General features: G+C 41.9%; 1 protein-coding gene across 9 annotated transcripts in view; it reads left to right on the top strand.

Moving 5' to 3' along the window:
• Nucleotides 1-5,821: 5,821 nt before the first annotated feature.
• The window catches only part of DAB1 (DAB adaptor protein 1), a 400,428-nt gene continuing 390,864 nt past the window's right edge, over nt 5,822-15,385 (top strand). For 4 of the 9 annotated variants that reach the window (XR_013757496.1, XM_079101846.1, XM_079101845.1 and 1 more), the window contains exon 1: nt 5,826-6,004. The gene's annotated coding sequence lies outside the window, so the exon portion shown is untranslated. Of the gene's footprint in view, nt 6,005-15,385 lie in introns of all 9 variants that reach the window. The other 5 variants (XM_079101844.1, XM_079101842.1, XM_079101843.1 and 2 more) reach the window with 3 other exon arrangements.

Below are 15,385 nucleotides of genomic sequence, written 5' to 3'. Positions count from 1 at the left end.
AAATGAACAGGGAGAAGTTTGTACACCTTTTGCTTTTAACCTTTGAAATGTTGTGAATTCCGTATATAGTACACTTTGAACACTTGATGGCTCTAATAAGCATGGTAGTGATGTTCCTATTAAACATTATTAAAATGTATTAATTTGAGAGTTTTATATGTGTATAAACATTACCATTTTCCTGGCATATGCAACCATTACAGACTATTTAATAACTAGTGGCTATGTTAGAATTTATTTTTCCAAACTCCAGAGCTAAGGACACAATTCCATTTACAACAGCATGAAAAGAATGAAATAACTTATGAATAAATTTAACCACACAGGTGAATTATTTCTATGCTGAAAATTACAAAACACTGAATAAAGAAATTAAAGAGGCTACAAATTAGTGAAAAAAAGTCCTGAGTTCATCATAAATTGGAAGATTTAGTATTGTTAAAATGCCCATACTACCTAAAGCAACCTATAGATTAAACATAATCCCTTTCAAAGTTCTTTTATTTCACAAAAACAAAAACAAAATCTAAAATACATATGGAATCACAAAAGATCTTGAATAACTAAAATAATCTTGACAAGAACAAATCTGGAGGCATTATAGGATTTGATTTGGTTTGGTTTCAAAGCATATTAGAAAGCTACAGCAATTAAAATCGCACCATACCATCATCAAAACTGATTGTAGCACTTGCCCATAATCCCAGTGGCTTGTGAAGTGAGGCAGAAGGATCCCAAGGACAAAGTCAATCTCTGCAATTTAGGGAAGCCCTTATCAATTTAGAGAGACTTTGTCTCAAAATTTAAAGAAAGAAAGAAGGAAGGAAGGGAGGGAGGGAGGGAGGGAGGGAAGGAAGGAAGGAAGGAACGAAGGAAGGAAGGAAGGAAGGAAGGAAGGGCGGGCTGGGGATGTGGCTCAGTGACTAAGCACTCCTGGGTTCAATCTCTGGTACCAAAAAAAAAAAAAAAAAACCACAAAACAAAACAGAAAAAAACAAACAAATAAACAAACACAAAGAAAATAAACTGATAAAGACCAATGGAACAAAAAAGAGAACCCAGAAATAGCCCACATGTACACAGTCAACTAATCCTCAACCAAGGTGCCAAGAATATATGAAGGGGAAAGGATAATATCCACAAAAAAATGATGCTAGGAATGGAATATTTTCTTGCAAAAGAATGAAATTGAACTCTTAAACATTGCTTGTGTTGATTTTTGTAAATCAACTCAAAATAGGTTGAAAACTTAAATGTAAGACTTGAAACCATTAAAAATCCTGGAAGAAAATAGGAAAAGCTCCTTGATATTGGTCTTACCAATGATGTTTTTGGATACAACACCAAAAGCCTAGGAAACAAAAAGCAAAGTAAACAAGTGGGACTATATTAAATTAGAAAGCTTCTGCACAAGAAAAGTAACCCTGGAATGGGAAATGAATATTTAAATAAGAAGTCCATACAACTCAATGACACAAATAACTTGATTTTAAAAATTGGGCAAAGAACCCAAATATATCTTTTCCCAAGAAGACATACAAAAGACCAGCAGGTATATGAAGAGTTCCTTGGAAGCACATTCAAAACCACAATGAGAATGAATCAGATGTAACTTTTCTATGCTCATATATGAATACATGACCAGTGTAACTCCAAATCCTGTACAACCACAAGAATGGAAAGTTATACTCCATGTATGTATAATGTGTCAAAATACATTCTACTGTCATGTTTATCTAAAAATAACAAATTTTTAAAAAGCATAAAAACCCCACGAGATAAAACCTCACATCTTTTTTATTTATCAAAAAATTAAAATAATAACAAGAATTGGCAAGGATGCAGAAAAGAGCAAAGCCCTGCACCCTGGTGGGATGATAAACTGATATACTTATCTTAGAAAACAGTATGGGAGTCCTTCAGAAAAGCAACAGTGTACCAAAAAGCAAAAATGTAGCAATATCCATTCTAGCAATCTCAGACCTGGGAATATTTCCACAGGAAATGGTATCAATGCCTCAAGGAGATACTTGCAGCATTATTCCCTGTAGAAGCAACAGAGTATCTGATGACAGGTGTATGGATAAAAAAAAAAAAAAAAAAAAAAAAAAAAAAAAAAAAAAAAAAAAAAGGGCCATATATCTCCACTGGAGTGTTAGCATATATGAGAAGGAAGTTCTACCATTTGTGACAACATAGATGAACCTAGAGGACATCATGTTAAGTGAAAAGGCCAGACATGAAATACAAATTCTGCATCATCTCACACACATGTGGAATCTAAAGAAGTCAGAGTCATAAAAACAGAGAAAAGAGAGGCGGTTGCCAGGGGCTAGAGTTTGGAGGAAATGGGTGGATTTGGGTCAAAGGCTGCAAAAACTTTCAGTTATGAGACAAATAAACCCTGGAAATCTAATATGCAGCATGGCAAGCATATTTAATAATAAGGTACTGTGTACTTGAAGTCTGCTAAGGAGTAGATCTTCAGTTTTCTCGTCACACATAAAAAATAGTAACAATACTATCCAAGGTGATTCAAGTTATTAGCTTGATTGTGGTAATCATTTCATTATGTATACGTATGTCAAAACATCACATTGTACATCTTAAATACATACAATGCTTATTTGTCAATGTACCTCAATAAAACTGTAAGAAATAAAACCTGTAGTGCAAATTCATTTTATTATAATTCATCCAATAAAAAGAATATTGAAACAATTATAGGAATAAATGAAATTTTAAATAATATATAATATACTGAATGGTCCATTTTGCATTCATTCCTTTGGAGGAGTTGGAAGTAAGATTTATGTTCTCTTTCCATCATTGGTCAGTTTCAACCAGTAGTTAGGTAGCCTGCCCCTTTGAAAATCATGTGCAGAGGGTTCACCACATGAAGTTCAAAAACTTGCCCTTTTGTATATCTGTATGCTTTCCATGCCCATGACTCTGAACTCTGAACTCAGTCAGGTTCTGTTTCTAATTTATCTTCATTATTCCCAATGGCTAGCACAGTGCTTGATATATAGAATGAACTCCATCAATGCTTGGATTAAAACGAACTAGTTTGGAGTACTTCTGGGAAGAGAACCAATATTTACTGGATGACTTATTTGGTGCCAGTCATGTCCAACATATTATCTCCTTTAAGGTGCACAGCAGTATCATGAAGGATATATTATCCATCACCACTACAGGTGTGAGAATTTGGAAATACAGAGATAACCTATGAGAGAAGAAGCCAGCCCATCAGATCCCAAAGTTCATGCTCTATGTTTTACAATAAGACATTCACTGACATTGGGTATATTATATGGGAAACACCCCAAAATGTGCCTAGCACATAAATAACATGCATCTTTGCTATTATTATTAATTGCTATTTTTCAGAATAGATGATAAAAGCATAATGTTCATAGCTTTTCCCCACTATGCCATACTTACGATATTGGCATTTATAAAGAAAAGCAACACCTTAACTTTAGATAAGTTATTTTTTTGACATGTTTAGTATAATAACAAAATATTCCTTTAAGAGTGGATTTAATTTAACCCAGAAGACCATTGGATCCTTGATGTACAGCTAGTGTGCAATTTGAAGCTACATAGCATGCTTTCTTTCAGCCTGGACTAGGGAACAGCTATTTATTGCCCATGTTGAATTTCATGGGAATTTGCCCAGATTCCTTGGTGGACTTTTTACATCCTCTTATATTTCCATTACTTGACTAACTCAGTGCCCTGAATTCCCTTCAATGTCTGTAACCATAATGTCAACAGAAAACAGATCATGGTGGAAGATGGACCAAGGCCACATCTCTTACCTGCAGGGTCTTAAGATGCATGTAAATGGCTTTCGTGTTCCTCAGGCGCTCTTAAAGCATTGAGGACATTCAAGGGTTTTAGACAGAGGCAAGGAAAAAGCTGGACCTATGTGCCATCATTCCAGGTTTGACATTTGTCCAGCCACCTAAAGTGAAGAACGTTTTGGTTATGGCTTCTCAGATTCCTTCCTGTTCTCCTGGTCTTGACTCCAAGGGTATGTCTTTATAGATGAAGAAATTGAAATGTCCTATTGATATTAATGGAGTTGCTGACCAGCCTGAATGTCCTACACAGTGCAGAAGAGTCCCTGGTGGCAACTCATCCTACTTCTTACAACTCTGGAAAAGTTGAAGAAACTTGAGTCCATTGACCTGGTCCCCACCATTAGATTTGCTGTTCACCCCACAGGTAGTGCAAAACTGAATGTTATCAGGGATAGGCCCTCCTTCCTACCTTGTTGGGAGTTTCCTTTGATCAACTATTCTCCCAAGATTGCATCCTGTCAATGACCTCACAAATTTTTCTTGTCTCTATGTAAATTGCTATCTTTTCAGGAGGTGCCTGACAGTCAAGTTTGCCAGGGCCTCCATTTGTACAGAAGCTGTTATTATGGAATAAGTTTAATGGGTCGTGAATTTTGTGGAAAAAGGGAGGGTCTCTGGATGACTTTGTATGTACCAGTCATAGACCTATTGGCTCCACAAGGAGTGCATTAGGGTAAATATTTTTAGCCCATTGGCTCTGGAGGTAATAACCGAAAATACTTCATTAAATTTTCATGGGTGACAGAAGCTACTAGGGGGGAAAAAAACACCAAAAAACAAAAAACAACAACAACAACAACAACAACAACAACAACAAAAAAACACAAAAAACCACAAGTCCACCTCATTAGCTTTATTATTACACAGCTGGAAGACAGGAGTGTGACCCCCTGAAAAGAACAAAATAAACTTTTTAAAGGAACCCTTGTTTGCTTCTTCCTTTCCTCATCCCCACCCCACTCCCAGTAGACAGGTATGCCCTGACAGGCATTGACCAAAGTTGAGTTCAGTCTCAGGGAGGAAGAGTTTTCAGGCTGATCCAACTGCGATTTGGTGTTCCTAGGATCTTTGTAAGTTAGGACCAGAAGAAGGGACCAGTGGATTGTACACTCTCTGGAGTCTTCTCCGTGCAGGTTCTGATCCGAAGATGGCCTACTTCGGGGCATTCTAAGAATGGAGTGTGGGTGGGTGGAAGGCACTGGGGAAGACGGAAGTAACTGGGACCAGCATACTGGGAGACAGGGGTCTCTCACTAGGACTGATGATAACGTGACAATTGAGAACCTTCTCCCTTCCCCAACTTTGTCCGCGAAGCTTCAGTTAAGACCACAGCCGCCCAGCCACTGTTGGCCGCTGGGAGCGAGCGCCCTCTCCTGCCAAGGGACGTGGGGGCAAGAGGGGGAACCAACCCTCTTGTCTTCGCCCACTGGCACTCTTTAAGCTGGGGCCTGAGTATGTTTAGAGGCTTGGTTAAGAGTAGACCCCAGAGGAAAATGAGAGGCCCGGCGGGCGCTGTTGCTGTTGCTGTTAATGGTGGCGCAAACACTGGATACTTTGTGAACCCCTCCTTTCCCTCCTCCTCCTCGCTGGCGCAGCTGCGGCGGGGACCCCATGCTCTCCGCTCGGCTCTCGGCTCTCCACGCTGGGATGGGGAGTGAGCGTAGGGGCTCTAGAGACGCGACAGCAAGCCGTGGCGCCGCCGCTCGCTTGCTCGCTTTCTCCTTCTCGGCGCCACCGCGACTCTCCTAAGCTCTCGGAGCGCACTCGGGCAGCGCAGAGAGCGACCCGGAGGGAGCGGGTGCTGCGAGGCTAGGGCGAGGGCGCGCTGCGGACTGCCAACCGGCAGCGGCCAAAGAGCGGGCAGGTGAGCGGCGCCGCGGGGCGCCGGGCGGGCGCTGGGCGGCAGGACGGCGGGGCGGGGGCCGCGGGAGGAGGCGGGTCTGCGCGGGGCCGGTCTCCTCCCCCTGCTCTGACGCTGGGCCCGAGGCTCCCGGGGAGGATGGACTCAGCTCCGCGCTCGCCGGGGCTTCCCCGGGCTGGAGAGCGCGCCTGAGTGCCGCCGCCCGCCGGGCATGGGGAGCCGCTTCCTGGGCGGCTGCGGCAGAGGAGGAGGATGCTCTGGGCTAGCCGAGGTGAGGCGCGGCGGGGACACGGGGCAGCCCTGGAGTTCAGCGCGAGCAGGTGCCTGGCGGGGACTCTGCGCCAGCGAGCCCGGGTGGTTCCGCTGCACCCTCTGAGCCCGGTTGCGGAGGACGGCTGTCGGGGCGCGCCTCTTGGGAGTTTGGCTGGAGGTTCTGCGGGATGGCGACTGCAGCAGTTTTCCGCCCCCTCCCTCCACTTGCTGGAGGAAAGGGACGACCTCTGCTCACCCCCAACCCCCATCTCATTTCCCTACTTCTTACCACGGACCCTTTATAGTCTCAAGACACTTGTCTTTCTCCGGTACCCCGTGTACCCTCTTCCTTCCTGCGGTCCCGGCTCTACCCGCCCCAAGCTTTCTTGCTCCTCAAACCACTTCCTTGCCTCGCTAGTGGCGCCCGGGGGCCGGACCCTCTTCCCGACTTGGCCGAACCCAGTTCCTCACTCCTCTACTTCCTGGCAGCCCTGCGGTTCTGCCTCGACCCCTGGGAAAACCGGATCTATCCCAATGACTCCAACCCTTTCACAAACACTGTCAGAGCTGGATCTCGCGTCCTTCGGACCCCAGCTCTTCTTGGGGTTGTCCATCGCCTCATTTTCTGCCGCTTGTCTTGCTCCATTCCATCCCCCAGTCCCTTGCCATCCCGCTGATCCCCTTCCCTCGCCAGCCACCCCGGTTCTCTCTGGGCTCCTGCCTCGCATGTAGAGCTTTTTTTTTTTTTCCCCTCTATTTTTTTTTTCTCTCCTACTGGGGAAAGTTTAAATCCCTGTGATTCGACTCATAAAGGAATCATAAAAGGGGATCTTGATAACCTGGAGCCAGGGGGTCCGAGAAGCGGGGAGTCGTGTCGTGACTTTGGGAAGGGGCATTGGTTGTAGGTACAAAGTAAATTTCCAAACCCTGGCTGGTTGCTGCCTCCGCTGGCTGCGTCCCGCGGAGTATTGTGATCCCTGGCGGGAGGGCGCTTCTTTTCTCTGCACTTTTTAAGGCACTTTTTTCCGACCTTTCCCTTTCTTTGGTGGTGCTGGTGGATCGGTCAGGGGCGGTGGGCACATGGGAAAACTGCCTGGCGAGGCCAATGCAACTTGGCTAATGCTTTGCCTCCTCCCGGACCCGCCAGACTGTGTACGTTTCACTCCCTGTAAACTATCCCCAACCCCCAACTGCATCACACAAGTCTTCATTGTTGGGGGTCTGCTGGGGCACTTCCGCTTAGGCTGGGAGAGTCTGAAGGAATGGGGTGGGGGCGGGGAAGCCTGGGGCGATTGGAGACCGCCGGGCTTTCGGTGGCAGCCGAGGAGTAGAGAGCGCCGCGGCGCGGGCATCAGCGCGCTGGGTGTGTGTAGCGGAGGCTCGGTGCGTGTCCGCGTGGGGTGGTTGTCTTCGTGTGCGTTTGGATGTCGGCGCGCGCCTGTGTTGAGCTAGGCTAGCAAGAGGGGCGAGTCGAGAGCTTGCAGAGGAAGAGCGCCTTTCTCTGCTCCCGGCTGGACGCGGGGGCGAGGCCTCCTCCAAGGCGGAGGCTACAATGCTTCTCCTGCGGAGCCGCGGGGACCGGAGCGAGAATCCTCGCTGCCGCTTCTCCCGCCCGCCCCCTCCTGCTGGCCGGTGAGACTCACTTTCACAATGTTGATGGCTTTGAATAAAGGCCTTGTGGGGGTTCCGCTGACGCTTCACAACACTTAACATGTTTTCAAATAATCATATAAATTAAATGGCTTACGTTCGGAACCTCCTAATTACCCGGTTCACGTTTGTACATTTATGTGCCAATTACAGGTCTTCGGGAAATCCATAAAATTATAAACTATCCCCACCCCCTGAATTAGCACCCATTGTTTTTATTATCTCAGCAATGAGTGATTTGGGATGGAACCCTGAATTGCACAGGTGAAAAGATACAGGGAGTAGGGGGAGAGGTTAGTTGGAGTACTAACGCTAGACTCCCCCTTCCCCATCTCTTTCGCTCCCTGTCCCGACAAGGCTTGGTAACAATTCTGGAAACTGAAAGGGATCAAAGATTTTCTTGATTTCCCATTGAGAAGGGCGACCTAATCAAAGCTGCATAAAAGTCAACTTCTAAGCAATCAGAAATTGTCTGCTGATGTCCTTGATTGAAACCCTAGCATTCAAATGGAGTATTGAAGAACTCGCAGAAATGGCTTTTGAAGCGCTATTGTTCTTTTCCATACACAGAGGCCCTCTTAAAGGTTTAGGAAGTTCAAAATGCAGTGATTTGAAAGGATTGATGTTGTAACTATTTGGCTACGCCGGCAGGATTGGCGGGGGTGAGGGAAGAGGCCAGGTGGGAAGTGCAAACGTGTTGTTACTATCTTCTTGGGAGCAGTGGCTCTCAAGTGGGGTTCAGTTCTGCACATCAACTTGGCAATTAAATCTCTTCCTAAAGCAGATTTAGGAGATGATTTTTAGTGTTTTTTTTTTTTTTATGGTTTGCTTAAGGTCTGAATAGGCGTATCTGAAACATTTAATCATGTTCATTGTATTCAACAATAAAATCTGAATAAAAATTACTTATTGTTGATGAAGCTCATCTCCCAAGCTGTTTCACAGTATGTCTCATTTGCAAGACACACCATTGTGCGAGGCTGCAGGGAAGAGATTGTATCACTTATTGTTCATTTTCTCCTCCCAGAGCCAGAAAGGAATATGATTCCTCACTCCCCTTTGCCCTCTAAAGTAATTTTTCTTAAATGGGCGGGTGTTTGGCTCTGTACCTGATAGTACCCATCTAAAAATTGCATTTGGTGGATTTCTGAGGCTTGGAGCCACCCTGCAGGCAGATGAAGAATCTATTTGAGGCAGCATTTCATTTTGATATTTCAGTCAAGTCAAACATGTTGTTTTTGCTGGGATTTAATCCTTTCAAACTAATAAAGCAAACAAAGCAAGAAAATCACAGTTTATGTCTTTTAGATGGCACTTTAAAAAATAGCATACATTAAAGGGTGTTTTCAGGAATGTTAGGTGTTATTTAGGACTTACTGTGAAAAAGGATGTTCACCAGTTAAGCAATTGAGGATAAATCACACTTCTCAGAACCTCAGTTTCATCTTCTACAAAACAGGGACAATTATTACCTACCTTGTGAGCCTTTGAACAATATTATGGGGGAAAATCCTCTCTAGTGCACATGGCAGGATTGCAAGAGAATGGTAATTTTTAGTAATGATATGGGATTCTGTTGGGGAAAGGGAATGGCATTTGGAATTGGAAGATCAGGATTGAATCGGACTGTCTTTGTGATGTTTGGCAAGTCATCTCACGTATTAATAAAAATAAGAATAACTAATCTTTATGGAACACTAGACTACTTTGCACACCTCACTTAATCTTTAAATAACTCTGGGAAGTAGATACTTGCAGTCTCATTCCCACTTGATAACTATGGGAACTGGGCATAGGGAGATTTGACAATTGGCTTGAGATTAACTAGTAAGGAAGGGATGGAACTAGAATGTAAACCCACCCATTTTGGTTCCAGAATGTACCTAACCACATGTCAGGCTGCATTGTGTGGGGAGGTGAGAGCAGCTATCTCCCAGGTTGGTCATAAAATTAGTAGTAATGAAATACTCCATACTAGTCTGGCTAGTAAGAAGGGAGCTGCAGAGTTCTCTCATTTTATATGCTAACACAAAATGGGTGGGACTTGATGGTGGGCATTTTGAACATGTGTGAGTTGTGGCAGCTTCTCATAGGTATTCATTGGTATTTCACATTTATCTATGTATGTGGGAAAATATTTATTAATTAGGTAATTAATTAGTAAATAACTGATTTGGCAATTAATTAGTAATGCAGAAACTGCATTATTGCTATCTTCTGTTAAGAGCCACAGTAAGCAGAAATTCTCCAAGTAGGAGGTGGTATTAGTCAGGGGTGAGAAGTCTGGACTTGGGGGCTGGATCTTTTGGCATCGGACTTCTACTCCTCCAGCCCTGTAAGGTGTGTGACCTTGGCCAGATCTTGAAATTTCTCTGTGCTTTGTTTTTCTTTATAGTAAACTAACAGCCCCTACTTGTAAGAGTTCTGTAAAGACTATAGGAATGAACAGAGTGCTTAGAACAATACCTAGCATGTGATGGTACTATTACTTTGCTATAATAATATCCTTCAAATGAGATAAGAATCTTTCCATCCTTCCCTTTGTAGTAAGAAAGTTATTTGCCTTTTTTTTTTTTTTTTTTTTTTTTAAATTGGTGTGTGTTTGTTTTGCTAGCCAGGGTTGCAAAGGAAGGGTAGCATTTCAGGATTCCAGGAAAACATTTTCTTTGGTTCTGTTTGAAATATTTCCCTGGACATTCCCACTCTGAAAAGGAATTGTGCAAGTGCCCATCATGCTAAGCTCTCTATGCCATTGTCCTTTTCAGTGATAGTTTTGAGGAAAATGAAATGACATTGATTGACTGGTTGAATTCTAGAGGTGGATTAGTCAACTTTGCCAGTTTATAGATGGGAAAAACCAGGCTTGAGGAGCTACATAAATTTGCAATTGAGAGGCACCAGTGCAACCCAGAATTCTTGGACTCCTTGTCCAGTGCTCCTACGAGGCCAGATTGTCTCCTGTACCAGATAGAGAAGTGGCTTGAAAATATAAATAAAACTTGGCAGAGAAGGTGTTGTCAGGCTAAGACATGAGCCAGCCAGACATTCTGTACTGAAAAGAGTGTCAGTAGGAAATGCGTGTTCATATCCATGAAAACTAACACTGCGCTCGGTCTTCAAAATGTGTGTCAGGATATGAACGCCTGTAAATATAAAATAAAACAACCCATTATGCCAATTAATCACCTGAACATTTCCCTGAGGTTGGAGAGCAGATGTTCAGGTTTCTTTTTCTGTGACATTCTCTTTGTGTTGTCGTTCCATTTGCTCCTCAGATATGGGAAGGTTTTGGTTCAGGAATCATAAAACTCCTCTGGCTTCTATTTCATGAAATATGCAGCATATTCTATTGGAAAGAAATTGCCAGCTTGCTTTTATTATTATTATTTTACTTTATTTGAACCCATCATATAGCCTATCTACAATGCCAGTGGGGGATTCTCATAAAGAGAACAGAAAACAGAAATAAAATTCTGCTGAATAGAAGAGCTCACAGCTAAAATTATGAAAGTTTGTTGGTGGTGAAAGTGGGCTGCTTAGCTTAGGGGGTAAAAATGAGGGTGGGTCTATTCAGACAGCAGTGACTCCTACAGAGTAAACCCAAGCCAGCAGGTTGAGCACATACAGTGAGTCTTGGAAAACTCTCAGTCCGCCACGTTCCAGCATCATACCCATTTCTGATTCTGTTGGTCAGTCTTTCCATCTCCTGTCAAGATCATGATCTGTTGCTTTACTGTCTATCAGTTCAACCAGTACCTTCTTTCCTTTGTATCTCAGTTCCTCTTTGTTTCTATCTTAGTCTTTGTCTCAGTGTTTATATCTATTTTTTTCCTTACTGTTAGAATTGAAAAATTACAATGATGCTTTGAGAGTGTATGGTTTGGGGTATGGTTTGCATGTCCCACAAGGCTCCGTGGGTTGAGATTTGATCTCCAATTGTGAGGTATTAAGAGGTTGGAAGCTTAAATCTGAATGTGATATTTAGAGGTGTTCATTAGGTGTTCTGGGAGTTTGTTAGGATTAGAGAATGTTACTAGGATGGAGGTCCCACGATTGAACCCTGGTGACTTCGTATGAAGAGGGAGAGAGAGCAGAGAGACACACATGCACACTTCCTGACTCTTGCCCTGTGCCACTTCAGGACTTTGACAGCAAGAAGACAATCACAAGATGTGGCCCCTAGACCATGAACCCCCAGACCTGTGAGCCAAAATGAACCTTTTTTCACTAAAACTTAGTCTGTGGCATTATGTTATTAACAGCAGAAAATGGATTAGTACAGAGACTATCTAGGAAATGAAGGAAGAAATGTCTGGTCATTCATATAAACAGCACTTCTATGTCCACTCATGTTTATTGAGCACTTACTTTATCCTGGTCTGACTCTATGCTAATATTTGAATAGTACTAAGATGTAAAGGTACAGTCTGCTATCTAGGGACTTGGCCACATGCAGGAATAACTGCTACAACATCAGTGAGTGCAGAAAATATCTGTATAGCCTTGAAGCTTCTGAAGAGCAGTCTACCTAGAGAAAGGAAAGGAAGGGAAGACTGCACAGAAGAGACTGCCTTTCCTTAAAAGTTGACTGGGAGTTTCTCAGGGTTTAAAAGGAGTTCAGACCAAAAGAACTGCATGAACAAAGACATTTGGGCATGAAAGTTTGTTATTGGTTTACAGATGGGCATAGTTGGCTGCAATCATAATGTAAAATATGTGGGGTAAATGTTTTTTTAATAGAACATTTTTCAAGCAGAGTCCAGGTAACACTAATTTCTCTCAAGTTTGTATGGGTATTTTAAAAGGAAGAGTGCTCAGAGGGGAAACATATGCCACATGTAATAATTTTTGGAAGGTACTGAGTTATGTATTCTGCTTAGTATATCATGGCATTTACTGACATGTTAAAAGATTCAGAAATTTTCTGCAGTAAAGAAACTCATTTAACTCATTAAGAAGTTGCTAAACTCATCTGCCATATGAATTAGTCAGTTTTCTGTTGCTATGACAAAATACCTGAGAAAATCTACTTAAAAAGAGGAAAGATTTATTATGGCTCACAGTGTCAGAGGTTTCTGTCCATGGGTCTGTTGTTTGGGGGCCTTTGATGAGCCAGAATGTCAGGGGCAGGGAACACCATTGTAAAACAAAGCTGCTTGCTCATGAAGACTAAGAAGCAGGGGGAAAGAGAAGAGGAGGGATGAGTCCCAATATGCCCTTCAAGGACAAACCCCAGTGACCTCACTTCTTTCTACAAGGTCCACCTCCCAAAGTTTCTTCCACCTCCCAATATCATCACAGGTTGACCACAGGCTTTTAATATGTGGACCTTTGGGGAATGTTTAAGATCTAAACCATAATACCACAAACCCTTTGATTTCAAAAAGCACCTCTCAGTGTCTTACGAGGTAGTTTGGGAAAAATGTAAGGAACTACTAGAGATTTGTAAACATTTTTTTACTGTGAAAGTAATGTGAGTTTGAAATATAGAATACACTATTTGGGAAATACAAAATAAAAAATCTGTGCCTACCATTCAGCTAATGAAATAAAGCCATAAAAATACTGTTGAAGCCTCCTAGTTATTTTTTCCAGATCATTATCACCCTCCCTCCTGCCAGATGTAATCACTATCCTAAATTTGATGTTCATCACTCCATATGATTCTTTTGAATATGCTTCTCAGAATAGACCTAAATAAAGGTCCATTGAATTCTCATTCAATTTTAAACTAGCCACTAAAAGATAATAAAAAGAAATATTATCTTGTCCAATAATTGTCCTCGAATAATAGACATTTGTAAAATGCTTAGAGGAAAGAAGTATGGATTCAGCTTTTAGCTCTAATGTCTGGAATGTAGTAGATGCTCAGTAAATTTCTGCTGAATTGAATTGAATTAAATGTGTGTGGTGTCAGATGGTTCATCAAGTTAATGTGGGTAGAAATGACTAGAAATAAAACATTTTAAAATGACTGGAGTAAATTAGTTGTTTTCCAAAGACAATATTAAATACTTTGTGGTCAGTGAACTTGAAAACCATTTTCGTTCCCATTGTTTATTTTGTAATATGGATTCGAAAGTGAATAGTAACAATCACTTATTGAAGGTCACATCTGTGTCTTATTAACATCTCTTAGAATAATTAACAGCAACTATTTACTCAAATCTGTCCTGTTAAGATAGCTGATTCAGTAGAGCTACCTACTGCTGTTACAGGAAAAATTATAAATATAAATGCTTTCCATCCAAAAGGAAGCTTATAAATTACAATGCTAATTAATTACTCAGTACCCTGACTCTAAATACTTTGAAGGTTTACAAGGGTCCTATCCTTGGAGTCCTCAAGAAATAACTTTCTATCAGTAACAGAAGGTCACAGTTAGGCAGTATGCTGCCAGTACCAGCATCCCTTTTGATATATATGAGAGACAACCTCTTGAAAAGTCTCATATCATCTAAAGCACAAGTCATATTTGGGTGACATTTTTCCTTTTTATATTCTAGCCTATACTTGTATATATAACTGTACACATATCAGCTTGTGGGGTGAGTGGCAGAATATTGGTGTAGAACATGTGGTAGAAAGAATGAGAGGTGGAGGTAGAAGACTCACTGGCTCACCAGGGCAACTTTTGGTACTAATTCATGGCTGTGTGGGAGATGGTAGATTGACTTCTCCTATGGGGTTAAAAGATGATCATGCTGAGGATCACTCCTGGGGTTCTCTGTCTTTTCTTTTTTGCTGATAGAAATTTCTTCTGGCAGTTTTGGGAGTGGTGGACACATCCCAGTAGTTAGCACAATAAGAGTGAATTTTTCTATGTGAATGATCATAAGTAAAATTAAAAAGTGTGCAGGGGGTGAGGGAGAGAATCTGCACAGGGTCCTTCCCCAGTGGTTGCTTGGTGGTGTCTGTGCACCATGGCGTGGCATGTAGTGGATATTGGCTTGATGTGAATAAAGGCCACGTTACTCTCGGCAGTGTTATTTGAAACTCACAAATGTCCAGTGTAAACCACAGCCATCCAGATATACTTGGATGAAACCGGAAGTGCCAGCCATCCAGTTGTAGAGAAAGTGAGAGATGGACGTCGATGTGCTGAATCTGAGCTTGGGCATGCGTTATTAGAACAGAGCCCCAGTGAATGCAAAAAGGTTACTGTAATTTATTCCTTTGGGAAGCTGATTAGATTTATAGACCACATAGAAGTTGAATTCTTGCCAACCTTCTGCTGTTTAACTTCTTAATTTTAATGTAGTTGAATTTATCAATCTCTTCTTTTATGGTTGGCACTTTTTATGTCTTGTTTAAGAAAGCCTTTTATTTTTTAACCCTGATGTCATGAAGATATTCTCCTTTATTATCTTCTAAAACTTTACTTTTTTGCCTTTCACATGTGGGTTCTGTACTCCACAGGGGTGTGTGTGTGTGTGTGTGGTGTGAGGTAGGAATTTATTCAGTGCTCTTCCATATGGAGAAATAATATTTTGGCACTTAGAGTGAGTTTCTAGGTGTATGTTTTGTCCATTCATTTGCACAGACCAAATTTTATTGTTATTGTTTTGTACTAGGCCTTTGTATTTGGCAGGTCAAGTCTTCAAATGTGTCTTGGTTTTTCTTGGCCCTTTGTCTTCCATACATATTCCATAATCAGCTTTTAAGGTTTCAGAAAAATACTCTTGAGATTTGATTTGCATTACATTGAATTTATAGACTGATTTAAGAAGAATGACATCATTATGATATT

The sequence above is a fragment of the Sciurus vulgaris genome (genome assembly GCF_902686455.1).
Source record: "Sciurus vulgaris genome assembly, chromosome: 1".
Lineage (NCBI taxonomy): Eukaryota > Metazoa > Chordata > Mammalia > Rodentia > Sciuridae > Sciurus > Sciurus vulgaris.
This window is presented reverse-complemented; position numbering and strand designations above follow the sequence as displayed.